Raw genomic sequence first — 24,811 nt, forward strand, 5'->3', positions numbered from 1 at the left:
CAACAAAAACTCCCAGCTCGGCGAGCAGAACCACAACACCTATAGAAAGCCTTAGGGTTTACCCTGATCCTATCCGCCAACAACTTCTCATCTCTCCTCCTGGCTCTTCTGAGCTCTCTCTTTAGGTCTGTCCTGGCTACCTTGTAACCCTCAAACGCTCTAACAGAGACTTCACATCTCATCCTAACATAAGCCTTGTTCTTCCTCTTGACCAGAGATTCCACTCCTTCATAAACCACTGCTCCCATGCTCTACAGCTTCCTCCCTGCCTGACAGGTACATACTTATCCATTACACACAGGAGCATTTCCTTGAATAAGCTCCACATTTCTAATGTGCCCATCCCCTGCAGTTTCCTTCCCCATCCTACACTTCCTAAATCTTGTGTAATCGCATCATAATTACCTTTCCCCCAGCTGTAACTCTTGCCCAGTGATATACACCTATCCCATTCTATCACTAAAGTAAACATAACAGAATTGTGATCACTATCACCAAAGTGCTCGCCTACTTCCAAGTCTAACACCTGGCCGGGCTCATTACCCAGTACCAAATCTAATGTGGCTTCGCCCTTTGTTGGCCTGTCTACATACTGTGTCAGGAAGCCCTCCTGCACACACTGGACAAAAACTGACCCATCTATAGTACTCATACTATAGTGTTCTCAGTCAATATTTGGAAAGTTGAAATCCCCCATGACAACTACCCTGTCTCTCTCACTCCTATTGAGGATTATCTTTGCTATCCTTTCCTCTACATCTCCGGAACTATTCGGAGGCCTACAAAAATCTCCCAACAGGGTGACCTCTCCTTTCCTGTTTCTAACCTCAGCCCATACTACCTCAGTTGACGAGTCCCCAAACAATCTTTCTGAAACTGTAATACTGTCCTTGACCAACAATGCCACACCTCCCCCTCTTTTACCATCTTCTCTGTTCTTACTGAAACATCTAAATCCTGGAACCTGCAACAACCATTCCTGTCCCTGTTCTATCCATATCTCCGAAATGGCCACAACATTGAAATCCCAGGTACCAACTCATGCTGCAAGTTTACCCACCTTATTCCGGATGCTCCTGGCGTTGAAGTAGATACACTTCAAACCAATTTCTTGCTTGCTGGTGCCATCTTGCATCCCTGAAACTTGATTTCGGAACTCCCTACCCTCAACATTTTCTATACTCGAACTACAATTTTGTTTCCCATCCCCCTGCTGGATTAGGTTAAACCCAACCCAATAGCCTTAGTGAATTCCCCCCCCTCAGGATATTGGTTCCCCTCTGGTTCAGATGAAGACAATCCTGCTTGTAGATCTACCCCAGAAAGAGCCCCAATTATCCAAGAATCCAAAACCGTCCCTCCTGCACCATCCCTATGGCCATGTGTTCAACTCCTCTATCTCCCTATTGCTTGCCTCACTAGCATGTGGCATGGGCAACAAACCAGAGATAACAACTCTGTTCATCCTAGCTCTAAGCTTCCATCCTAGCTCCCTGAATTTCTGCCTTAAATCCCCATCTCTCTTCCTACCTATGTCGTTAATGCCTATGTGGGTCATGACTTGGGGGTACTCCCCCTCCCCCTTAAGGGTCCCAAAAACACGATCAGAGACGTCACGAACCCTGGCCCCTGGGAGGCAACACACCAACCGTGAGTCTCTCTCGTCCCCGCAGAACCTCCTATCTGTCTCCCTAACTATGGAGTCGCCAATGACTACTGCTCTGCTCTTCTTCCCCCTTCCTTTTTGAGCAGCACGGACAGACTCTGTGCCAGAGCCCTGTGCCTCGCTGCTTTCCCCTGGTAAATCGTCCCCCCAACAGTATCCAAAGCGGTATATGATTTGGAGATGCCAGTGTTGGACTGGGGTGTACAAAGTTAAAAATCACACAACACCAAGTTATAGTCCAACAGCTCCAAAAGCTAGTGTGCTTCCAATTAAACCTGTTGGACTATAACCTGGTGTTGTGTGATTTTTAACTCAAAACGGTATACTTTTGTTGAGGGGAATGGCCACGGGGATCCCTGCATGGCCTGCCAGTTCCCTTTCCATCCTCTGACGGTAACCCCTCTGCCTTTTTCTTGTACCCGAGGAGTAACTACCTCACTGTAACTCCTCTCAATAACCCCCTCTGCCTCCCGAATGTCACATTCTGCAGGAGGGACATTCAACTGCCCTAACCTCTATTCCCACTATTCTAAAGTCCCAAAGAGACTGTTGAAAAATAAGGAATAAAAAATAAACTTGTTACCTTACCAATCTGGCGCACAGAACCTTTGTTTTTTGGTTGGAGGAGGAGGATGGGTGGGAGACACCACCCGAGTAGTGTTTCGGGTAACGCAGCCACACAAATATATGACTTCCCAGACGTCGTTTGTTCCTCCCTCACACCTCTCGGCAAATGGAGGCCCCAACGCCTAAACTCACCTTCCCAGAAATCCTTCTCTCCTCCTTAACACCTCTCGGCAAATGGCAGCCCTTCGCTCCTCCCTCGCACCTCTCAGCAGATGGTTCGATATTGAAAAGTATTCAATGTTCTGAAAGAATGCACAAAACATGAAAAAGGAAGTGCAGTATCTTTGTTAATAAAGGATGATAACTCTTTGGTGGTACATATTGATATATGTAACATAGATAGTGATGCAGAATCAGTTTGGCTGGAACTAAGGAATAAACCAATATTTTACCTTCACTGTGGAGAATGTGATAAACATCCCAATAGAAATGGCTAAGCAAGATACTCATGGAAGGAATGTTCTTGTAACAGTGTCTGTCATAAAAGACAAAAGACTTGATAAATTGGTGGTACTAAAAGCAAACATATTACCAGGATTTGGTAATGCAAGTGTTTTATTGGAAGTAACTGCAGAGACTGTGGACACATTGTTCAAAATATTCCAGAGCTTATGGGATTCCAGACGGGCTCCAGCAGTTTTGAAAATTGGGAATTTAAAGGCCCTGTTCAAAAAGAGATGGAGATCAGATTACAACGCCAACATTTTAAGTGTATTTGTATTGTGCGATTTTTGTACAGCGTTGGGTCACACATCAACACATTATCCTGTTCAGGATGAAATACCTGTACCCAGTCTGTGTGAAAATGAACCACCTGATGAAGAAGCAGTGTTCTGAAAGCTAGTGCTTCCAATTAAACCATTTGGACTATAACCTGTTGTGTGATTTTTAATTTTGTATGAAAAATGTTGATTTATCTGGAGTGCTGGCGGAAAGAGAAAATGATTTCTGCTGTCCAATAGCTAGTGTTAAAAAGATGTGTTTGCAAGAATTGGATTAAAGTATAGTGAGTACCTTTATGTTACCTCCACAAACAAATTGGATTGCCTTTGCCTTCGCAACAAAGGTCATCAAATGGAAATCGTGTAAAAATGTTGCATGATTGTGAACATTAACGTTTTCACGAATAAAGAGGAGAGGGGGAGATGAAAAGTATTAATTTAGATTTTATATCGAATTGTAAAAGGAACATACATGATTTCAAACCCAGGTTTAAATTTGATCTGAAATAACAGATTATAAAGTCTGGTTATGGTAACAGACAAACATTCAAAGCACCATTTCACATTTGTCACAATACAATCTTTTAAGAGTCATTACACTTCAAAAGTGCCTAGAATATCAAAGAATACCTGGTCATGCTGACTGAGTGGGTTATGAGTAATAGTTGAATCTAATTAAGCCTGCCTTCTTCATTCTTAGTTCTGTGATCCTTGAAATGAAATTTGAAACACAGCTGATAGTATATTTCTTCATAAAGTGATTCTGTGCTGATGGCATGTGACATCACCTTCATGATTTTTGCAATTCCATTTAATAATATCATGAACACATTTCTGAGTTTTCCAGGCAAGCAGTCTGAATAAGGACATCGTTACCTTTTGTGCACATTAACTTTGATATTTGATTTTCATAAAAGTACTAAAACTGGAATTAATGCTGTCATAACACCTAAATCAGTAATACAAAAAAATGTAATATTCTTATTATCCCCAGACTGCAAGAAAAACAGAATATATTGGCCTGCTACAAATCAGCATCAATGCTAGCAGTAAGTCTCAAAAGGAAGTCCAAATGGACCTGCAGCAGAGAAGTAAATGTAATTGAACTAAAATGTACATTCAGGGATCAATAGTCTTCAATATGTTATAAAGCACATTGTAACTGTTTCATTTCTCAAAAATTAAAACAGCATTCCAGAAAATATATTTTCTTGCTCCAGACAATGAGTTAGTTCTCAAAAGATAATCATCTTAATTTAATATGTTGTTTTATTTTCAATGTACACAGTTTATGGATTGAAAAAAAAGTTTTCAATTTTACTTTACGTAATGGTTAAGAGGAAAAAAAGCATCAAAGCAAACACACTAAAAACTGAGGAATTGGATGAATCAAATCTTACTTGAAATTTACTCGATCCTTGGAAATGTTTTGGGACCAGATTTCATGGTTGCTCTGGAAAATTAATACCTTTCTAAGAGACTGTTATTCTCTACTTGCAGAGAATGAATTTATAGGGTTGGAAGGGACTAATATACTGATAGGGAAATTTGTGAGAGCTGCTCAGGACTATTTAAATGAGTAACACTAGGGGAGGGGGTGGGGGCGGGGGTGGGTTTGGGGGATGGCTGATGGAACCCAGGGAGATAGTGAGGAAAGAGATCAATCTGAGACTGGAAAGGTTGAGAGCAGAAGTGAGTTAGTCAGGACAGGCAGGAACAAAGCAGAGAACAAGCTCAGACTGATAAATTAAACTGCATGTATCTCAATGCAAGGAGCCTAACAGGGAAGGCAGATGAACTCAGGGCATGGTTAGGAACAAGGGACGAGGATATCATTGCAATTACAGAGACATGGCTCAGGGATGGACAGGAATGGCAGCTTCATGTTCTAGGATACAAATGCTACTGGAAGGACAGAAAGGGAGACAAGAGAGGACGAGGACTGGCGTCTTTGATAAGGGATAGCATTACAGCTATATTGAGAGACGGTATTCCCAGAAATACATCCAGGGCCCTTATTTGGGTGGAACTGAGAAATAAGAAAGAGATGATGACTTTATTGGGATTGTATTCTAGACCCCCTAATAGTCAGAGGGAAATTGAGAAACAAATTTGTTTCCGTGACTCCCTCATCAGATCCGCACCCCCCACCAACCCAACCTCCACTCCCGGCACTTTCCCCTGCAACCGCAAGAAATGAAAAACTTGCGCCCACACCTCCCCCCCCACCTCACTTCCCTCCAAGGCCCCAAGGGATCCTTCCATATCCGCCACAAATTCACCTGCACCTCCACACACATCATTTACTGCATCCGCTGCACCCGATGTGGCCTCCTCTGTATTCAGGAGACAGGCCGCCTACTTGCAGAATGCTTCAGGGAACACCTCTGGGACACGCGGACCAACCAACCAACCCAACCACCCCATGGCTCAACACTTCAACTCCCCCTCCCACTCCACCAAGGACATTCAGGTCCTTGGCCTCCTCCATTGCCAGACCATAGCAACACGACGGCTGGATGAAGAGTGCCTTATCTTCCGCCTAGGAACCCTCCAACCACAAGGGATGAACTCAGATATTTCTCCTCAAACAAATTTGTAAGGTGATCTCAGTTATCTGTAAGAATAATATGGTGGGGTTATGGTATGGGATTTTAACGTTCCAAACATAGACGGAGACTGCCATAGTGGGGACAATTTATTAAATGTGCACAAGACTATTTTCTGATTCAACATGTGGATGCAAAACTTGACCTACTCTTGGGAAATAAGGTGTCAGTGGAAGAGAGTACTTTGGGGCCAGCGATGATAATTCTATTAGATTTAAAATAATGATGGGAAAGGATAGACCAGATCTAAAAATTGAAGTTCTAAATTGGAGAAAGGCCAATTTTGATAGTATTAGGCAAGAACTTTCAAAATATTCGTAGGTAAAGGGATGGCTGGAAAACGAGAAGCCTTCAGAAACGAGATAATGAGAGTTCAGAGAAAGTATATTCCGTTTAGAGTGAAAGGACAGGCTATTAGTTGCAGGGAATGCTGGATGATGAAAGAAATTAAGCATTTGGTTAAGGAAAGGAAAGAAGCATATGTAAGGTATAGACAGGATAGATCGAGTGAATCCTTAGAAGAGCATAAAGGCAGTATGAGGGACATCAGGAAGGCAAAAAGGGGACATGAGATAGCTTTGGCAAATAGAGTTAAGGAGAAGCCAATGAGTTTTTACAAATACATTAAAGACAAAAGGGTAACTAGCGAGAGAATAGGGACCCTCAAAAATCAACAAGGCGCATTTGTGTAGAGCCGCAGAAAATGGGGGAGATACTAAATGAGTATTTTGCATCAGTATTTACTGTGGAAAAGGCTATGGAAGATTTAGAATGTAAGGAAATAGATGGTGACATCATGAAAAGTGTCCATATGAAAGAGGAGGAAGTGCTGGATGTCTTGAAATGCATAAAGGTGGATAAATCCCCAGGACCTGATCAGGTATTTCATAGAACTCTTTGGGAAGCTAGGGAAGTGATTGCTGGGCCCCTCACTGAAATATTTGTATCATCGATAGTCACAGGTGAGATGCCGGAACACTGGAGGTTGACAAACATGGTGCCACTGTTTAAGAAGGGCGGAAATGACAAGCCAAGGAACTATAGACCAGTGAGACTGACATCGGTGGTGGGCAAGTTAGAGTCACAGAGTCATAGAGATGTACAGCATGGAAACAGAACCTTGTGTCCAACCGACCAGATATCCCAACCCAATCTAGTCCCATCTGCCAGCACCCAGCCCATATCCCTCCAAACCTTTCCTATCCATATACCTATCCAAATGCCTCTTAAATGTTGCAATTGTACCGGTCTCCACCACTTCCTCTGGCAGCTCATTCCATACCCATACCACCCTTTGAGTGAAAAGGTTGCCCCATATGTCTCTTTTATATCTTTCCCCTCTCACCCTAAACCTACACCCTCTAGTTCGGGACTCCCTGACACCAGGGAAAAGACTTTGTCTATTTATCCTGTCCATGCCCCTCATGATTTTATAAACCTCTATAAGGTCACCCTTCAGCCTCCGATGCTCAAGAGAAAATAGCCCCAGCCTGTTCAGCCTTTCCCTATAGTTCAAATTCCCCAACCCTGGCAACATCCTTTTAAATATTTTCTGAGGAGAAAGTGAGGACTGCAGATGCTGGAGATCAGAGCTGAAAAATGTGATGCTGGAAAAGCGCAGCAGGTCAGGCAGCATCCAAGGAATAGGAGAATCGACATTTCGAGCATAAGCCCTTCTTCAGGAATCTTTTCTGAACTCTTTCAAGTTTCATAACATCTTTCCGATAGGAAGGAGACCAGAATTGCATGCAGTATTCCAACAGTGGCCTAACCAATGTCCTCTACAGCTGCAACATGACCTCCCAACTCCTGTACGCAATAGTCTGACCAATGAAGGAAAGCATACCAAATGCCTTCTTCACTATCCTATCTATCTGCGACTCCAGTTTCAAGGAGTTATGAACCTGCACTCCAAGGTCTCTTTGTTCAGCAACACTCCCCAGGACCTTACCATTCAGTGTATAAATCCTGCTAAGATTTACATTCCCAAAATGCAGCACCTCACATTTATCTGAATTAAACTCCATCTGCCAATTCTCAGTGCACTGGCCCATCTAATCAAGATCCCGTTTTAATCTGAGGTAACCCTCTTCGCTGTCTACTACACCTCCAAATTTGATGCCATCTGCAAACTTACTGACTGTACCTCTTATGCTCACATCCAAATCTTTTATATAAATGACAAAAAGTAGAGGACCCAGCACCGATCCTTCTGACAGTCCACTGGTCACAGGCCTCCAGTCTGAAAAACAACCCTCCACCACCACTCTCTGTCTTCTACCTTTGAGCCCGTTTTGTATCCAAATGCCTAGTTCTCCTTGTATTCCATGAGATCTAACCTTTGTAATCAGTCTCCCATGGGGAACCTTGTTGAATGCCTTACTCAAGTCCATATAGATCACATCTACTGCTCTGCCTTCATCAATCCTCTTTGTCACTTTCTCAAAAAACTCAATCAAGTTTGTGAGACATGATTTCCCACACACAAAACCATGTTGACTATTCCTGATCAGTCCTTGCCTTTTCAAATTCATGTATATCCTGTCCCTCAGGATTCCCTCCAACAACTTGCCCACCACCAATGTCAGGCTTATTGGTCTATAGTTCTCTGGCTTGTCCTTACCACCCTTCTTAAGCAGTGGCACCACGTTAGCCAACCTCCAGTCTTCCTGCACCTCACCTGTGATTTTCGATGATACAAATATCTCAGCAACAGGCCCAGCAATCACTTCTCTAGCTTCCCACAGAGCTCTTGGGTACACCTGATCAGGTCCTGGGTTTTTATCCACCTTTATCCATTTCAAAACATGCAGCACTTCCTCCTCTGTAATATGGACATTTTGCAAGATGTCACCAACTACTTCTCTACAGTCTATAGCTTCTATATCCTTTTCCACTGTAACTCATGATACGAAATACTCATTTGGTATCTCCCCCATTTTCTGTGGCTCCACAATTAGGCCACCTTGCTGATCTTTGAGGAGCCCTATTCTCTCCCTAGTTACCCTTTTGTCCTTAATGTATTGTAAAAACTCTTTGGGTTCTCCTTAATTCTATTTGCCAATGCTATCTCATGTCCCCTTTTTGCCCTCCTGATTTCCCTCTTAAATATACTTCTACTGCCTTTATACTCTTCTAAGGATTCACTCGATCTATCCTGTCTATACCTTACATATGTTTCCTTCTTTTTCTTAACCAAACCCTCAATTTCCCGACTACCTGGGTTCAATTCCCGACTCAGGCGACTGACTGTGTAGAGTTTGCACGTTCTCCCCGTGTCTGCGTGGGTTTCCTCCGGGTGCTCCGGTTTCCTCCAACAGTCCAAAGATGTGCGGGTCAGGTGTATTGGCCATGCTAAATTGCCCGTAGTGTTAGGTAAGAGGTAAATGTAGGGGCATGGGTGGGTTGCGCTTCGGCGGGTCGGTATGGACTTGTTGAGCCGAAGGACCTGTGTCCACACTGTAAGTAATCTAATCAGGTGGCACGGTGGCACAGTGGTTAGCACTGTTGCCTCACAGCGCCTGAAACCCGGGTTCAATTCCCGACTCAGGCGACTGACTGTGTGGAGTTTGCACATTCTCCCCGTGTCTGCGTGGGTTTCTTCCGGGTGCTCCCGTTTCCTCCCACAGTCCAAAGATGTGCGGGTCAGGTGAATTGGCCATGCTAAATTGCCCGTAGTGTTAGGTAAGGGGTAAATGTAGGGGTATGGGTGGGTTGCGCTTCGGCGGGTCGGTGTGGACTTGTTGGGCCGAAGGGCCTGTTTCCACGCGGTAAGTAATCTAATCTAATCTAGTCATTCAGCATTCCCTATACCTACCAGCCTTTCCTTTCATGTTAACAGTAATGTACTGTCTCTGGACTCTCATTATCTAATTTCTGAAGGCTTCCCATTTTCCAGCCATCCCGTTACCTGCAAACATCTGCCCCCAATCAACTTTCGAAAGTTCTTGCTTAATACCGTCAAAATTGGCCTTTCTCCCATTTAGAACTTCAACTTTTAGATCTGGTCGATCCTTTTCCATCATTATTTAAATCTAATAGAATTATGGTTGCTGGCCCCAAAGTACTCCCTCACTGACACCTTAGTCACCTGCCCTGACTTATTTCCCAAGAATAGGTCAAGTTTTGCACCTTCACCTATAGGTTCATCCACATACTGAATCAGAAAATTGTCTTGCATACACTTAACAAATTCCTCTCCATCTAAACCCTCAATACTATGGCAGTCCAGTCAAAGTTTGCAAAGTTAAAATCCCTGACCATAACCACCCTATTTTTCTTACAGATAGCTGAGATCTCCTTACAAGGTTGTTTCTCAATTTCCCTCTGACTATTAGGGGGTCTATAAAACAATCCCAATTAGATTACCATCCCTTTCTTATTTCTCAGTTCCATCCAAATAACTTCCCTGGATGTATTTCAGGGAATATCCTCCCTCAGCACAGCTGCAATGCTATCCCTTATCAAAAACATCACTCCCCCTTCTCTCCTGCCTCCCTTTCTATCCTTCCTGTAGCATTTGTATCCTGGAACATTAAGCTGCTACTCCTGTCCATCACTGAGCCATGTTTCTGTAATTGCTATGATATCCCAGTCCCATGTTCCTAATCATGCCCTGAGTTCATCTGCCATCCCTGTTGGCCCCCTTGCATTGATATAAATGCAGATTAATTTAAAAGTCCTACCTTGTCCCTGCCTGCCCTGACTGTTTGTCTCGCTTCTGTTCTCAACTGCAACAATCTCATACTGATCTCTTTCCTCACTATCTTCCAGGGTCCCATTTCCCCACCTTACTAGTTTAAATCCTCCTGAACAGCTCTAGCAAATTTCCCTGCCAGTATATTAGTCCCCTTCCATTTTAGATGCAATCACTCCTTCCTGTATTTGCTGGCGGGAATCCTGGGGTCAGGATGTACATGTATTTGGAAAGGCAAGGACTGATTAGGGCCAGTCAACATGACTTTGTGTGTGGGAAATCATGTCTCACAAGATTGGTCAAGTTTTTTAACAACTATCAAAGAGGATTGATCAGGGCAGAGCGGTAGATGTTACCTATATGGACTTTAGTAAGGCGTTTCACAACGTTCCCCATAGGACACTGGTTAGCAAGGTTAGATCTCACAGAATACAGGGAGAACTAGCTATTTGGATACAGAACTGAAGCAAAGGTAGAAGACAGAGGGTGGTGGTGGAGGGTTGTTCTTCAGACTGGAAAACTGTGACCAGTGGAATGCCACAAGGATCGGTGCTTTTCGTCATTTATATAAATGATTTGGATGTGAACTTAAGAGCTATAATTAGTAAGTTTGCAGATGGCACCAAAATTGGAGGTGTATTGGACAGCAAAGAAGGTTACCTCAGATTACAGCGGGATCTTGATTAGATGGGCCAATGCATTAGGAAGTGGCAGATGGAGTTTAATTCAGATAAATGCGAGGTGCTGCATTTTGGGAAAGCAAATCTTAGCAGGGCTTATACACTGAATGGTAAGGTCTTCGGGAGTATTGCTGAACAAAGAGACCTTGGAGTGCAGGTTCATAACTCCTTGAAACTGGAGTCGCAGGTAGATAGGATTGTGAAGGAGGCGTTTGGTATACTTCCCTATATTGGTCAGAGTATTGAGTACAAGAGTTGGGAGGTCATGTTGCAGCTGTACAGAACATTGGTTAGGCCACTGTTGGAATACTGCGTGCAATTCTGGTCTCCTTCCTATCGGAAAGATGTTATGAAACTTGAAAGGGTTCAGAAAAGATTCCTGAAGAAGGGCTTATGCCCGAAACATCGATTCTCCTGTTCCTTGGATGCTGCCTGACCTGCTGCGCTTTTCCAGCATCACATTTTTCAGCTCTGATCTCCAGCACCTGCAATCCTCATTTTCTCTTCAGAAAAGATTTACAAGGATGTTGCCAGGGTTGGGGAATTTAAGTAGGTGGCACGGTGGCACAGTGGTTAACACTGCTACCTCATAGTGCCAGAGACCTGGGTTCAATTCCTGCCTCAGACAACTGTCTGTGTGGAGTTTGCACATTCTCCCCGTGTCTGCGTGGGTTTCCTCTAGGTGCTCTGGTTTCCTCCCACACTCCAGAAATGTGCAGGTTTGGTGAATTGGCCATGCTAGATTGCCTGTAGTGTTTGGCGAAGGGGTAAATGTAGGGGAATGGGTCTGGGTGGGTTGCTCTTCCGAGGATCGGTGTGGACTTTTTGGGTCGAAGGGCCTGTTTCCACACTGTAGGGAAACTAACCTAATCATGAACTATAGGGAAAGGCCTGAACAGGCTGGCGCTGTTTTCCCTTGAGCGTCAGAGGCTGAGGGTGACCTTATTGAGATTTGTAAAATCATGAGGGGTATGGACAGGATAAATAGACAAAGTCTTTTCCCTGGTGTTGGAGAGTCCAGAACTAGAGGGCGTAGGTTTAGGGTGAGAGGGGACGATCTAAAAGAGGTCTAAGGGGCAACTTTTTCACGCAGAGGGTGGTACATGTATGGAATGAGCTGCCAGAGGAAGTGGTGGAGGCTGGTACAATTGCAACATTTAAAAGGCATCTGGATGGGTATATGAATAGGAAGAGTTTAGAGGGATATGAGCCGGGTGCTGGCAGGTGGGACTAGATTGCATCGGGATATCTGGTCTGCATGGACGTGTGGACCGAAGGGTCTGTATCTGAAGGTGCTGTACGTCTCTGTGACTCTCTGACTCTGTGACCCAAGAAACCAAATTCCTCTAATTAACGGATTTTAAGAACTCTTGCCATGATTCTGTCTTACATATGCATGTGACCAGAATGTGAGTAAAGGACACATTTTACAAATCTCTCACCTTTTTAAATCATAATTTAATCAAAGTGTACTCACAATTGTTTCAGTTCTGTAATTTAGTGGTATATTTTTTATCACATGAAGGATCCCATGACAACCCAAAGCTACTCAAAGACAATTGTGGCTCCAGGTAGTGTTTTCAATGTGTGGCTAAGTTTCATTGCAAGATGGCCAATTGACCATCGTTCTACTGTCCAACTGGCTGCTACTGCAATGAAGGTTGACTATTGTTTTCTGTGAGAAGCTTTACACTTTCAAACGTTTCTGGGAAATCTAGACTCATCACTTGAGCTACTATGAACATAACTCTGTTTTCTACCGTGTCACTTTATAATATATTAAAGTCAAAAGTTTGATCTACTTGCACTACCAAACAATTCATGATTCCTTTTCATAATTCTTAGTCAAACATTGGGGCAGCACAGTGACTCAGTGGCTAGCACTGCTGTCTCACAGTGCCAGGGACTCGGTTTGATACCAGCCTTGGGCGACAATCTGTGTGGATTCTCCCTGCGTCAATATGGGTTTCCTCCAGGTGTTAAAGTTTCCTCCAATTACTTCAAAAATACGCATGTCAGGTGGATTAGTGATGCTAAACTATCCATGGTGTCCAGGGATATGCAGGCTAGGAGGATTAGCACTGAGGAAATATAGGGTTACAGGGATAGAGTTGGGTGGTGGGTCTGTGTGGGATGCTTTATGGGGGATTGTTGTGGACTCGATGGGCAAAATGGCCTAATTCCACTCTGTAGAAATTCAATGAAAAGTAATGGTTCAACAAAGATTTTAAACATTATATGGACATAATTTTTTTTCTGTGATATTATTTGAATATTATTATGATTTTTATTAAATTGGTAGATCTATACCTGATCCTCTTAAGTGTATTGTGATGGATGCTTTATTTTAAATTCATGGAATTGATCCTGAATTGACATGGAAATACTGGAAAATGGAAATTTGTTTTCAAGTATAGTTTATTAAAAATAAAATTGGTGGTGATGGTTTTTCAGTACTGCATGAGAAACTGCAGATGAACTTTTTCCTCTACTGTTACAGAGTCAACGTCTGTGGAAAAGAAAAGGTGGGGAGGAAATTACACCGTAAAAAGGAACCGTAAACCCTTAAAAAAAGCAAAAAGACCTGCAGTCAATGCACTTTATTTTGATTAAATCTGTATCATAACAAACTTTTCTCAGTCAGAAGTTTGATATAAACAGCAATAATAGCATTCTAAACTCAAGGATTCTCCACTGGAAATCTGCATCAGATTATACATCAACATTATGTTGATTGCATTAATGAATATCATTATTCCTTAATTATGCTTCTCTGTCATCCAATTTTCCCTTCTTTGTCTCCTGACTCATGTTGTACTACAGTGCAGTAAGTGTTTAGATTAGATTCCCTACAGTGTTGAAACAGGCCCTTCAGCCCAACCTGACCCTCCAAAGAGTAACCCACCCAGACCATTTCCCTCTGACTAATGCACCTAACACTATGGGCAACTTAGCATGGCCAATTTTCCTGACCTGCACATCTTTGGACTGTGGGAGGAAACTGGAGCACCCGGAAGAAACCCAGGCAGACACAGGGAGAATGTGCAGACTCCACACAGACAGTCACCCGAGGCTGGAATTGAACCTAAGTCCCTGGTGCTGCAAGGCAGCAACCACTGAGCCACCACGCCACCCACAATCTGCAAGTGAATAGTCACTTCATACAGCAGAATTTGAACGTGCTGAAAAAGACACATTTGCTGAAGCTTTTAATCTTGCACTCACCAGGACACATACAAGAATGTAAAAGTTCATGCACTAAAAATAATTTTCACGATAAGATGAAAGACGCTAATTGGTTTTTCAAGTCAATTCTGATTGTTTTCTCAATGGCAACAAGTCAGCCAATGATGCTTGCAAATAAACTTGCAAACTCCAGAATAAGTCAAAAACTTTGCTAGGCATGAACATTTTCATTTCCTTGCAGAGATCAGGTTTCTGCATATGAATGCATGCTACTTCCCAAAGGCATAAATAAAATGTCGTGAGTTCAACTGATAACCTTGTACTGGTTGTTAGATTAGCTGTTAACACAGAAGGATTGTTCAGCAAACTTTGCCCAATGTATAATCACAACAGTAAGTGCTTTGAGTTTGGCAAGTGTGGACTTTTTGAATATAGTCTGTACTCTGACAACTGCCAACAATCGAAGGAAATGCTGTTTGATCTGATCAAATAATTGCGGGATATGTACCTGGCATCACACTGTCACTAAAAGTCATAAATGATATTGCTCAATTTTGTTTTTATTAGAACATCATTTTGGACTGATGTTAGTCAAAAATAGCACTTTGTGAATTAGCCGTGTGAAATAGCTTTCTTAAATGTTGCTCAAAGTTTGAGGAAGTTTGTTTTTTTCCAGAGTAACTAAAGAAAGACTAAGCATTTTCAGGTCTTTAGTACATTTATAAGTTGGTGCAATTCCAAGTAAATAATGTTCGGAAAACAACAAATGCTGGAGATAACAATGGGTCAGACTCCCTGTACTGTCTACTTGGCCATTCAGCCCCACCTTCCTTGCCCTTACCTGTCCTTGCTGATAGTATCAGTCTGGCACCAGCAAGTGTAGAATCATAGAATCATAGAATCAATACAGTGTGGAAACAGGTCCATCGGCCCAACAAGTCTCTCTGAAGCGTAACCCACCCAGACCAATTCCCCAACACTATTACTCTAAATTTACCCTGACTAATGCACCAAACCTACACATCCCTGAACACTCTCAACATGTATGTGCTTGGTAGGTTAGCCATAGTTAATGTGGGGGGTTACGGGGATACTTTGTGGCAAGTCACTGTGGACTTGATAGGCCATATGGCCTGCTTTCATCGGTGATTCTATGATTCTATGGTCGTTAAATGGGATGAGGGCCAGCTAGCCCAATGGAGGCAGATTCACCTCCAGATTTTGGGAACAGACACCCAGTTACTCACCTCTATCCTGGAAAATTTAGCATCACAATTTTACAAGTGGCATTTCAAATAACATTTGACAGATTGGCACATTTTCTTTTCTTCCTAGCCTCGGGGCATATATCAACTGTTGACACTCACAAACCTGAAAATTACTGTTGTCATCAGCAGTTTCACTATTGTAGAAGAAGTGGCTGACACATCAAGAGGAGATTTTGCAAATGCATGCTGTTAGAACACTGAACTGTAAAGGATTTTCTACACATGATGAACAGTAATTCATATTGTGATCTTTTATTGTGAACCAAACTAAGTGCATGCTCCTTAAGCTCAAATTATGTACCAGGAATCCAACATCTACTTTTTATTCTCTGATAATTAAGGAGGGAACAATATTGTTGGCCTTGTTATTGCGTGTTCTTTACAATCAGAGATATTAGAGGCATGTGCTGGACCACTCTGGCACTTCTTTTTGGTAGTGTTACTGAAAACAACAATGCCACAATTGTCTGTTGCTCACAATGAGGAATTTTGTACGATTAGCCAAAAGGTTGATCCACTGACAGCACACAATCAACATTACTGTCATTGCTGCTTGAGTACAAACCTTGAAATAAAATGAAATGGATGGGAACAGAAGTTGACACAAGCTGCCAGAGATATCAGATAATGCTGAAATCATTCTCACTGGCCCCATTTGCCAGGATAGTCAGTTAGAATTGGTTGTAATAGTGGGGATGGAATCTAAAAGCAGGTAAGTTTTGTTCTAACTGTACAAGACATTAGTGAAGCTACTGTTGGAGTATTGCGTGCGGTTTGAGAAAACAGTAGTTTGTTGGCAATATCGTAGATTAGTAATCCAGAAGCCTAGACAAATGACCAGGTCAAAGAGGTTGAAATGCCACCCACAGCTGTTGGTGGATGTTAAATTTAATTAATTAATAAACTCAAAGTTTGTGAGAAGATTTGTAGCTCGGGTGCTTGTTGTTGTGGTTCTGTTCGCCGAGCTGGGAGTTTTTGTTGCAAACGTTTCGTCCCCTTTCTAGGTGACATCCTCAGTGCTTGGGAGCCTCCTGTGAAGCGCTTCTGTGCTGATTCCTCCGGCATTTATAGTGGTGTGTCTCTGCCGCTTCCGGTTGTCAGTTGCTGTCTGCTGCAGTGGCCGGTATATTGGGTCTAGGTCGATGTGTTTGTTGATAGAATTTGTGGATGAGTGCCATGCCTCTAGGAATTCCCTGGCTGTTCTCTGTTTGACTTGCCCTATAATAGTGGTGTTGTCCCAATCGAATTCATGTTGTTTGTCATCTGAGTGTGTAGCTACTGAGGATAGCTGGTCATGTCATTTCGTGGCTAGTTGGTGTTCATGGATGCAGGTTGTTAACTGTCTTCCTGTTTGTCCTATGTAGTGTTTTGTGCAGTCCTTGCATGGGATTTTGTACACTACATTGGTTTTGCTCATGGCACTCATCCACAAATTCGATCAAAAAACACATCGACCTAGACCCAATATACCGGCCACTGCAGCAGACAGCAACTGACAACCGGAAGCGGCAGAGACACACCACTATAAATGCCGGAGGAATCAGCACAGAAGCGCTTCACAGGAGGCTCCCAAGCACTGAGGATGTCACCTAGAAAGGGGACGAAACGTTTGCAACAAAAACTCCCAGCTCGGCGAACAGAACCACAACAATTAATGAACTCAGTTGAAAACTAGTATCAAAACCAATGTGTTAGAACTATCATCCATTGCCATTGAAAACCTATCTGGTTCACTATTGTTTTAATATTCACCTGTGGAGACCTTATAGGGGTTTACAAAATTATGAGGGGCATGGATAGAATAAATAGACAAAGTCTTTTCCCTGGGGTCAAGGAGTCCAGAACTAGAGGGCATAGGTTTAGGGTAAGAGGGCAAAGATATAAAAGAGACCTAAGGGGCAACTTTTTCATGCAGAGGGTGATACATGTATGGAATGAGCTGCCAGAGGGAGTGGTGGAGGCTGGTACAATTGCAACATTTAAGAGGCATTTGGATGGGTATATGAATAGGAGGGGTTTGGAGGGATATGGGCCAGGTGCTGGCAGGTGGGACTAGATTGGGTTGGGATATCTGGTCGGCATAGACAGGTTGGACCGAAGGGTCTGTTTCCGTGCTGTACATCTCTGTGACTCTATGACTCTATAGCGTGGGCATCACTGGCTGGCCAGCATTTAATGCCTGTACCTAATTGCCCTTGAGAAGGTGGAAGTGAGGTGCATTCTCAAACTCTGCAGTCCACTTTCTGTAAGTTGACAAGCAATTGCCGGTATTAGGGAGGGAACTTCAGGATTTTGACCCAGCGACAGTGAACGAATGGTAATATATTTCCAAATCAGGATGGTGAGCGGGTTGGAGGGGAATTAGCAAGTGGTATTGGTTTTATGTATCTGCTGGTCGTGCCTGCTGAAAGATCTTTGATGAATTTCTGCAAAGCACCTTGTTATAATTACATACTGCTGTGACTGAGCATTGATGGTGGGGAGATTGGATGCTTGTGAATGTATTTACCTGGATGGTGCCAAGTTTCTTGAGTGTTATTGGAGCTGCACCATAGGGGCAGTGAGTAGATTGTTTCTTATTGGAGATAGCTCTTGATGGTATTTCTTTGGTGCAAATGTTTCTTATCACTTGTCAGCCCAATCCTGAAAATTATCTGGTTGCGTTTGAATATGGACTGCCTTAATATTGAGGAGTTATGAATGGACCTGCAAACTGTACAATCATCAGCTTACATCCCTACTTCTGACCATATAGGGAAAGGAAGGTCAATTATGAAGCAGCTGAATATGGTTGGACCAAGGTCACTACCCAGAGGAGCTCCTTCAGAGATGTCCTGGAGCTGGAATGACTGACCTCTAACAACCACAGACATCTTAATATGTGCTAAATATGACTCCAACTAGCGAGGAGTTTGCCTCCTGATACCTATTAAGTTCAGTTTTGCTAGGGCTCCTTGGTGCCTCACTCAGACAAGAACAGCTTTGATGTCAACGGCTGTCACTTTCACTTCACCTCTGGAATTCAGCTCTTTTGTCCATGTTTCTCCCAAAGCTGTAACTAGGTCAGGAGTTGAGTGGCTCTGGTGGAACCCAAACTGGGTGTCACTGAGCAGGTTACTGCTGAGCAATTAATAGCACTATTGACGATACCTTACATCACTTCACTGATGATCAAGAGTATAAAGATGGGATAGTAATTAGTAGGGTTGGATTTGTCTTGCGTTTAATGTACAGTACATACCTGGACAATTTTCCACATTGTTAGGTAGATGTCATTGTTGTAACTCTGCTGGAACAGGTTGGCAAGGGCAGCGGCATGTTCTGGAGCACAAGTGTTCAATACTTAGATTGAAATGTATTCAGGGCCATAGCTTCAAAGCATCAAGTGCCTCCATTTCTTGACATCACCTGGAGTGAATTGAATTGGCTGAAGCCTGGCATTTGGGATGACTGGAGAAAGCCGAGATGAATCACTCACTTGGCACTTCTAATTGAAGATTATTGCAAATGCTTCAGGCTTACCTTTTGCACTGATATGTTGGGCTCTTCCATAATTGAGAGTAGGGAAATTTGTGGAGCCTCCTCCTTCAGTGAGTAGTTTAACTGTCCACTACCATTCATGACTGAATATTGCAGGACTGCAGAGTTTAGATCTCATCCATTGGTTGTGGGATCACTTAGCTCTGTCAATCACTTGATGCTTATGCTGCTTTGCATGCAAGTAGTCCTGTTTGGTAGCTTCACCAGGCTGACTCCTCAATTTTAGAAATGCCTTGTGTTTTTTTGGCATGCCCTCCTATACTCTCCATTGTCTTCTAATGGAAGGGCTACTTATGACTTCAGATGCACAGCAATGTAGTTGACTTGTAACTGCTCTCCCAGTTGGCCTAGGAAGCCACTTGCTATACTAAAGTAACACAGAAAAGTCAAACAGAAATAAAACCGAATAGCCCACCTGCATTAGCAAGTCACTGGAAATGTTCCACCCTGCCAACCCTGTATAGTCTTCCTTCCCAACATCCGGGGGCTTTTGCTGGAACTGGAACAGCTGACCCATGGACTGGACAAACATTGGTTGGAAGTAATCATTGTTGCGCATGTCTTTCAGTTGGTATGCCAGAAACTTTTAAGAAACAAGCTCATGATGTTATAACTCTAACGTAACATGTGGTCTGAACGTATAAAAGTGTTGTGCTCCATCCTAAATGTGTTCACGTAAAGCATGACTAGCTGTTGAAAATGTGCAATCCTTTGCAACTGAATAGTCTAATACAGTAGAACCTTGATTATCCAAACAAGATGGATGGGGAGTATTTTGCCCAGATAACCAGAAACAAGGGGCAATTTTTGAGTGCCGGTTATCTGAACATTTCCCAGTTATCTGGCAATGCACACCATTATGCCATTTAACTGATAACTGATCTGATCATAAACAAGCAGTAACTTTAGTGCTGGTTATCGACCATTTCTTGGTTATCTGGCAATGCATGCCTTAACTGAAAATGTGTTGCTGGAAGAGTGCAGCAGGTCAGGCAGCATCCAAGGAGCAGGAGAATCGATGTTTTGGGCATGAGCCCTTCTTCAGGAATTTTTGCAGTTGCAGGGAAGGTGCCGGGAGTGGAGGTTGGGTTGGTGAGGGGTGTGGACCTGACGAGGGAGTCACGGAGGGAGTGGTCTTTTCGGAACGCTGATAGGGGAGGGAAGGGAAATATATCCCTAGTGGTGGGGTCCGTTTGGAGGTGGCGGAAATGACGACGGATGATACGATGTATATGGAGGTTGGTGGGATGGTAGATGAGGACCAGTGGGGTTCTGTCCTTGTGGCAATTGGAGGGGCGGGGCTCAAGGGCAGAGGAGCGGGAAGTGGAGGAGATGTGGTGGAGGGCATCGTCGATCACGTCTGGGGGGATATTGCGGTCTTTGAAGAAGTTTTTGCGGTTGCAGGGGAAGGTGCCGGGAATGGAGGTTTGGTTGGTGGGGGGTGTGGACCTGACGAGGGAGTCACGGAGGGAGTGGTCTTTTCGGAACATGCCTTAACGCCATTGAACAGATTTGCCTAATGCTGTATATATGGGACCTTGAGATCTTGTTTGAATAATATGGAATTCGGATAATTGATGTTCGGATATTCAAGGTTTTAGGCCAAGCATTGAAGTGCTCATGATACTAATATTTATATAAACCTGTAATAAATGTCCATTGAATCTTTTGATATCATGTCCGGTTCTTATAATAAAGGAATTAATACGAATATTGCCGCATCAGGGTACAAACATATTGCTGGAGGCAGCAGTTCAGTCATGCATATAGATTATACTTTACATACAATGGGCAGAATCTGATAAACCTCTGAATGTAGAAATAGGTGAAAAGTTTTGGAAAATAGGATGAGATCAGCAGTCAAAAAATTCTTGATGCTGAGAGCTAAATACCTAATTTTCCAACAAAGTATTGAATAGTGAGTTGAAAATCTCGCTCGTGAGCAGCAAAAGGCCTATATACATGGAATAATATCTCATTATTAACTAATCATGCCTTATTTCAATGCATTTTCACCTTCTCTCACCCACCAGGTTGAAATAGAACAGTGATAATTCCTGAAAGTCAAAGTGGGTAGCTGATGATTCCAGTTTGCTGCTCATTCCTCCAAGCCCTTCATCTTGGACAACAGTCACCAACATCTCATGGCAAGTTTGGTGGCAAACACACACACATCACATCCACAGATATTGGCATTGTACACATATCAGCCTTGCTGCATCATCATGGCACATCTCCAATCTACTTTCAGAAGGGTTCCGCACTTCAATGCTGCAGTTTGGAATGCACTGGCATCTTTCATTGTAATGCTTCTGCCAGGGCGTTATGCACATAGGGACAGGCACTCATCTCATGGATTGGATCAGGCTACATATCAACTGCTCGCTTGATCCCTTAACACTCATTCACTTTGCACCCACTAGCATGTTCACAGATCTTTGCTTTGCCATACCTTTTAGCCCCCTCAGCCACAGCATAAAGACTCACAGTGTTCTGCCTTGACCTAAAGACAAGCAACTAGTTATGGTTGTCAGCTATTGTTCAAGTGGATGGAGATGAGAGAAAATCAATGAACTGCTGATGCTGAAGATCTGTGTTCTGAGGAATGAAACGTTAACTTTGCTTTCTCTCCACAGATGTTGCCAGACCAGCTGAGTTTTTCCAGCAATTTCTGTTTGTGAAGGAGCTGGCCATGTTATTTTATGTCACCATGCCATATCAATCTCGAGTAGAGATGTCAATCTCAAAACAGCATCATGAGTCTGCAGCTTATGTGCCAAACACAAATTTGTGTCAACTAAATAGCCATGTCTCAAAGTCAAATGCTTACATCATGTCTAATTCTGTTGTGAGACAGCAATGATCTCATGGTATTATCACTAGACTATTAATCCAGAAACTCAGTTAATGTTTGTGCATGGAACTCAAATAAGTGGTTTGCAGGTGCAGCAAGTACCTAAGAAGGCAAATGGAATATTGGCCTTCATTGTGAGATGAAGGCTAAAAATAAGTTGGTAATGCTGCAGCTGTATAGGATGCTGGTGAGGCCACATGTTTAGTACTGAATACTGTTTTGGTTTCCTTACTTGAGAAAGGATGTATTGGCAAAGGAGGGGGTGCAGAGAAGGTTCACTCGTTTGATTCCAGAGTTGAAAGGGTTGGGTCCAGAGGAGAGATTATATAGACTGGGACTATACTCACTGGAATTTAGAAAAAAGAGAGAGATTCTTATAGAAACATGTAAAATTATTAAAGGCATAGATAAGATAGAAGCAGGGAGATTGTTTCCACTGGTGGGTGAAACTAGAATTAGGGGAAAAGCAGCAAGATAAGGGGAAGCAGATTTAGGACTGAGTTGAGGATGAACATCTTTACCCAAACGGTTGAGTCTGTGGAATTCCCTGTCCAATGAGGCTACCTTGTTGAATGTTTTTAAGGCAAAGATAGATAGATTTCTGAACAATAAAAGAATTAAAGGTGAGATGGAACAAAGATATAGGTCAGAATTATTTTGCTTTACTGTGCACTAACAAGAGATGTGTCTGTGTGATATGAAACTCTGTAACCATTGCACATATCTTATGACCACATGTTGCTTGAAAAATCTAGACAACCTATGAGATTGTAAAATGGAGAACTATGTAACTTAAATAATGATCATGGAAGCAATCTCTCAGAATGCTGTTTCGCTGTTTGCTTGTAGAATCAACCTGATAGCTTGTTTGATCTAGCAATCTCTTCTGTTTGCAGCATCATTTTAGAATGCATCACTGAATGATATGATATTCCTCAAGTTGTGGAGAATGATAGCCATGCACTCCGCTCAATGCTAAAATCGAAAACTATTGCAGCACAATTTCACATCTTAACCTCATGTGTGGAAATCTGAGTGAACAGATCAGCTTCCCCGTACAGAATAGTGCAATTTTCAAATTGCAATCATTGGAAGGAGATTTGAGTAGATTCTATAGCAGGCAAGTGATCATCTCCACCAGATTACCAACCATGCAATAATAAAGAAAATTTACCGTTTTGTCACCAAGTGTGCCCAATATGTCTTTTTTTTGTTAGTTGCTTTATTTTGTAGATTTACTTCAAATAGGAATTTAACTCAACTTAATTCTTGTGCTTGCATAATAAGAAACAGTCTTCCTAATGCTTCAATCAAAAGCATAATTAATGCCATAAAAATGGACAAGTTTGGTTTATTTGCAGTATTCTTAAGTTGAGAATCAATGTGCTCTGACTTTTACAATTACTTTCAGTAGTCTGGTCATAAGTCACACTTAAAAGGATCTAAGATGATCACTTGCCAAACAAATTTACACAATATACTAACTCTTCACAAAATATTATTCTTCTAAATATTACTATGAGTTCTGATTGTAATCACCTCCCTTTCATCTTTCTGATAACATTGAGACCATATATTCAAGAAAATTCCTTTCCTAAAGTAATGTTTTGAACTTGGTTATATTAATTAGACATAGATGAGCACGGTTAGTTTGTATCTAAGTCTTTTGTGTTGTATATATGGTCAAGGGCCTATTTAATGTTGATGAACTGACAGTTAATGGAGGACAGTTAGTACAACATTCACAGCAGAACTTGTATCCGTTGCTCCCGATGTGGTCTCCTCTACATTGCGGAGACTGGACGCTTCCTCACAAAGCGCTTCAGGAATATCTCCGGGACACCGACACCAATCAACCCCACCGGCCCATGGCCCAACATTTCAACTCCCCCTCCCACTCTGCCGAAGACATGCAGGTCCTGGGCCTCTTCCACTACCGCTCCCTGACCACCCGACACCTGGAGGAAGAATGCCTCATCTTCCACCTTGGAATACTTCAATCCCAGGGCATCAATGTGGACTTCACCAGTTTCCTCATTTCCCCTCCCCACCCATCTTACCCCAGTTCCAACCTTCCAGCACTGTCCTCATGACCTGTCCTGCCTGTCAATCTCCCTTCCCACCTATCCACTCCATCCTACCCTCTGTCCTAGCACATCCATCCACCCCCATTCACCCATTGTATTCTTTGCTACCTTCTCCCCAGACCAACCTACACACACACACACACACACACACACACACACACACACACGTATCTCTCCACACTGGTAGCTTTCTGCCTCTATTCCTATTGGCTTTTGTCCGAAATATCAATTTTCATGCTCCTCGGATGCTGCCTGACCTGCTGTGCTTTTCCAGCACCACTCTAATCAGAACTTCTTAAAGGTTGCCAAAAAAGGAGAATTTGCAACACTTTAATTGAAGCCAATTTACATGAATCCTTGCTGACTCCTTTTGATGTTTTGTAATGCCAATTCTGATCACTTTGTAGGAGTAAACAATGGGAACAATCAACTCATTATCTCACCACAAAAATTGCAATTGTTTAACAGAGATCAATTTGATGCTTAAAGAGATAACTCATCTCATCCACAGGCTAAATGATCATTTTAACGGGGTCCTTTTCCCTGTGCATTGCAGAGGGGACTCCAGCTGACCCCAACTATCGTGATCGCTCTTCACTAGATTATGATCATTCCTAGCATTGGTTATTGTAACCATTGTGTCTGATAGGCTGATTATCTTTCTTTCTATTCAGGTAGGTAAAAACAATGACTAGATACTGGAAACCAGATTCTGGATTAGTGGTGCTGGAAGAGCACAGCAGTTCAGGCAGCATCCAAGGAGCAGCGAAATTGACGTTTCGGCAAAAGCCCTTCATCAGGAATAAAGGCAGAGAGCCTGAAGCGTGGAGAGATAAGCTAGAGGAGGGTGGGGGTGGGGAGAAAGTAGCATAGAGT

This window comes from Hemiscyllium ocellatum, chromosome 4 (genome assembly GCF_020745735.1).
Source record: "Hemiscyllium ocellatum isolate sHemOce1 chromosome 4, sHemOce1.pat.X.cur, whole genome shotgun sequence".
NCBI lineage: Eukaryota > Metazoa > Chordata > Chondrichthyes > Orectolobiformes > Hemiscylliidae > Hemiscyllium > Hemiscyllium ocellatum.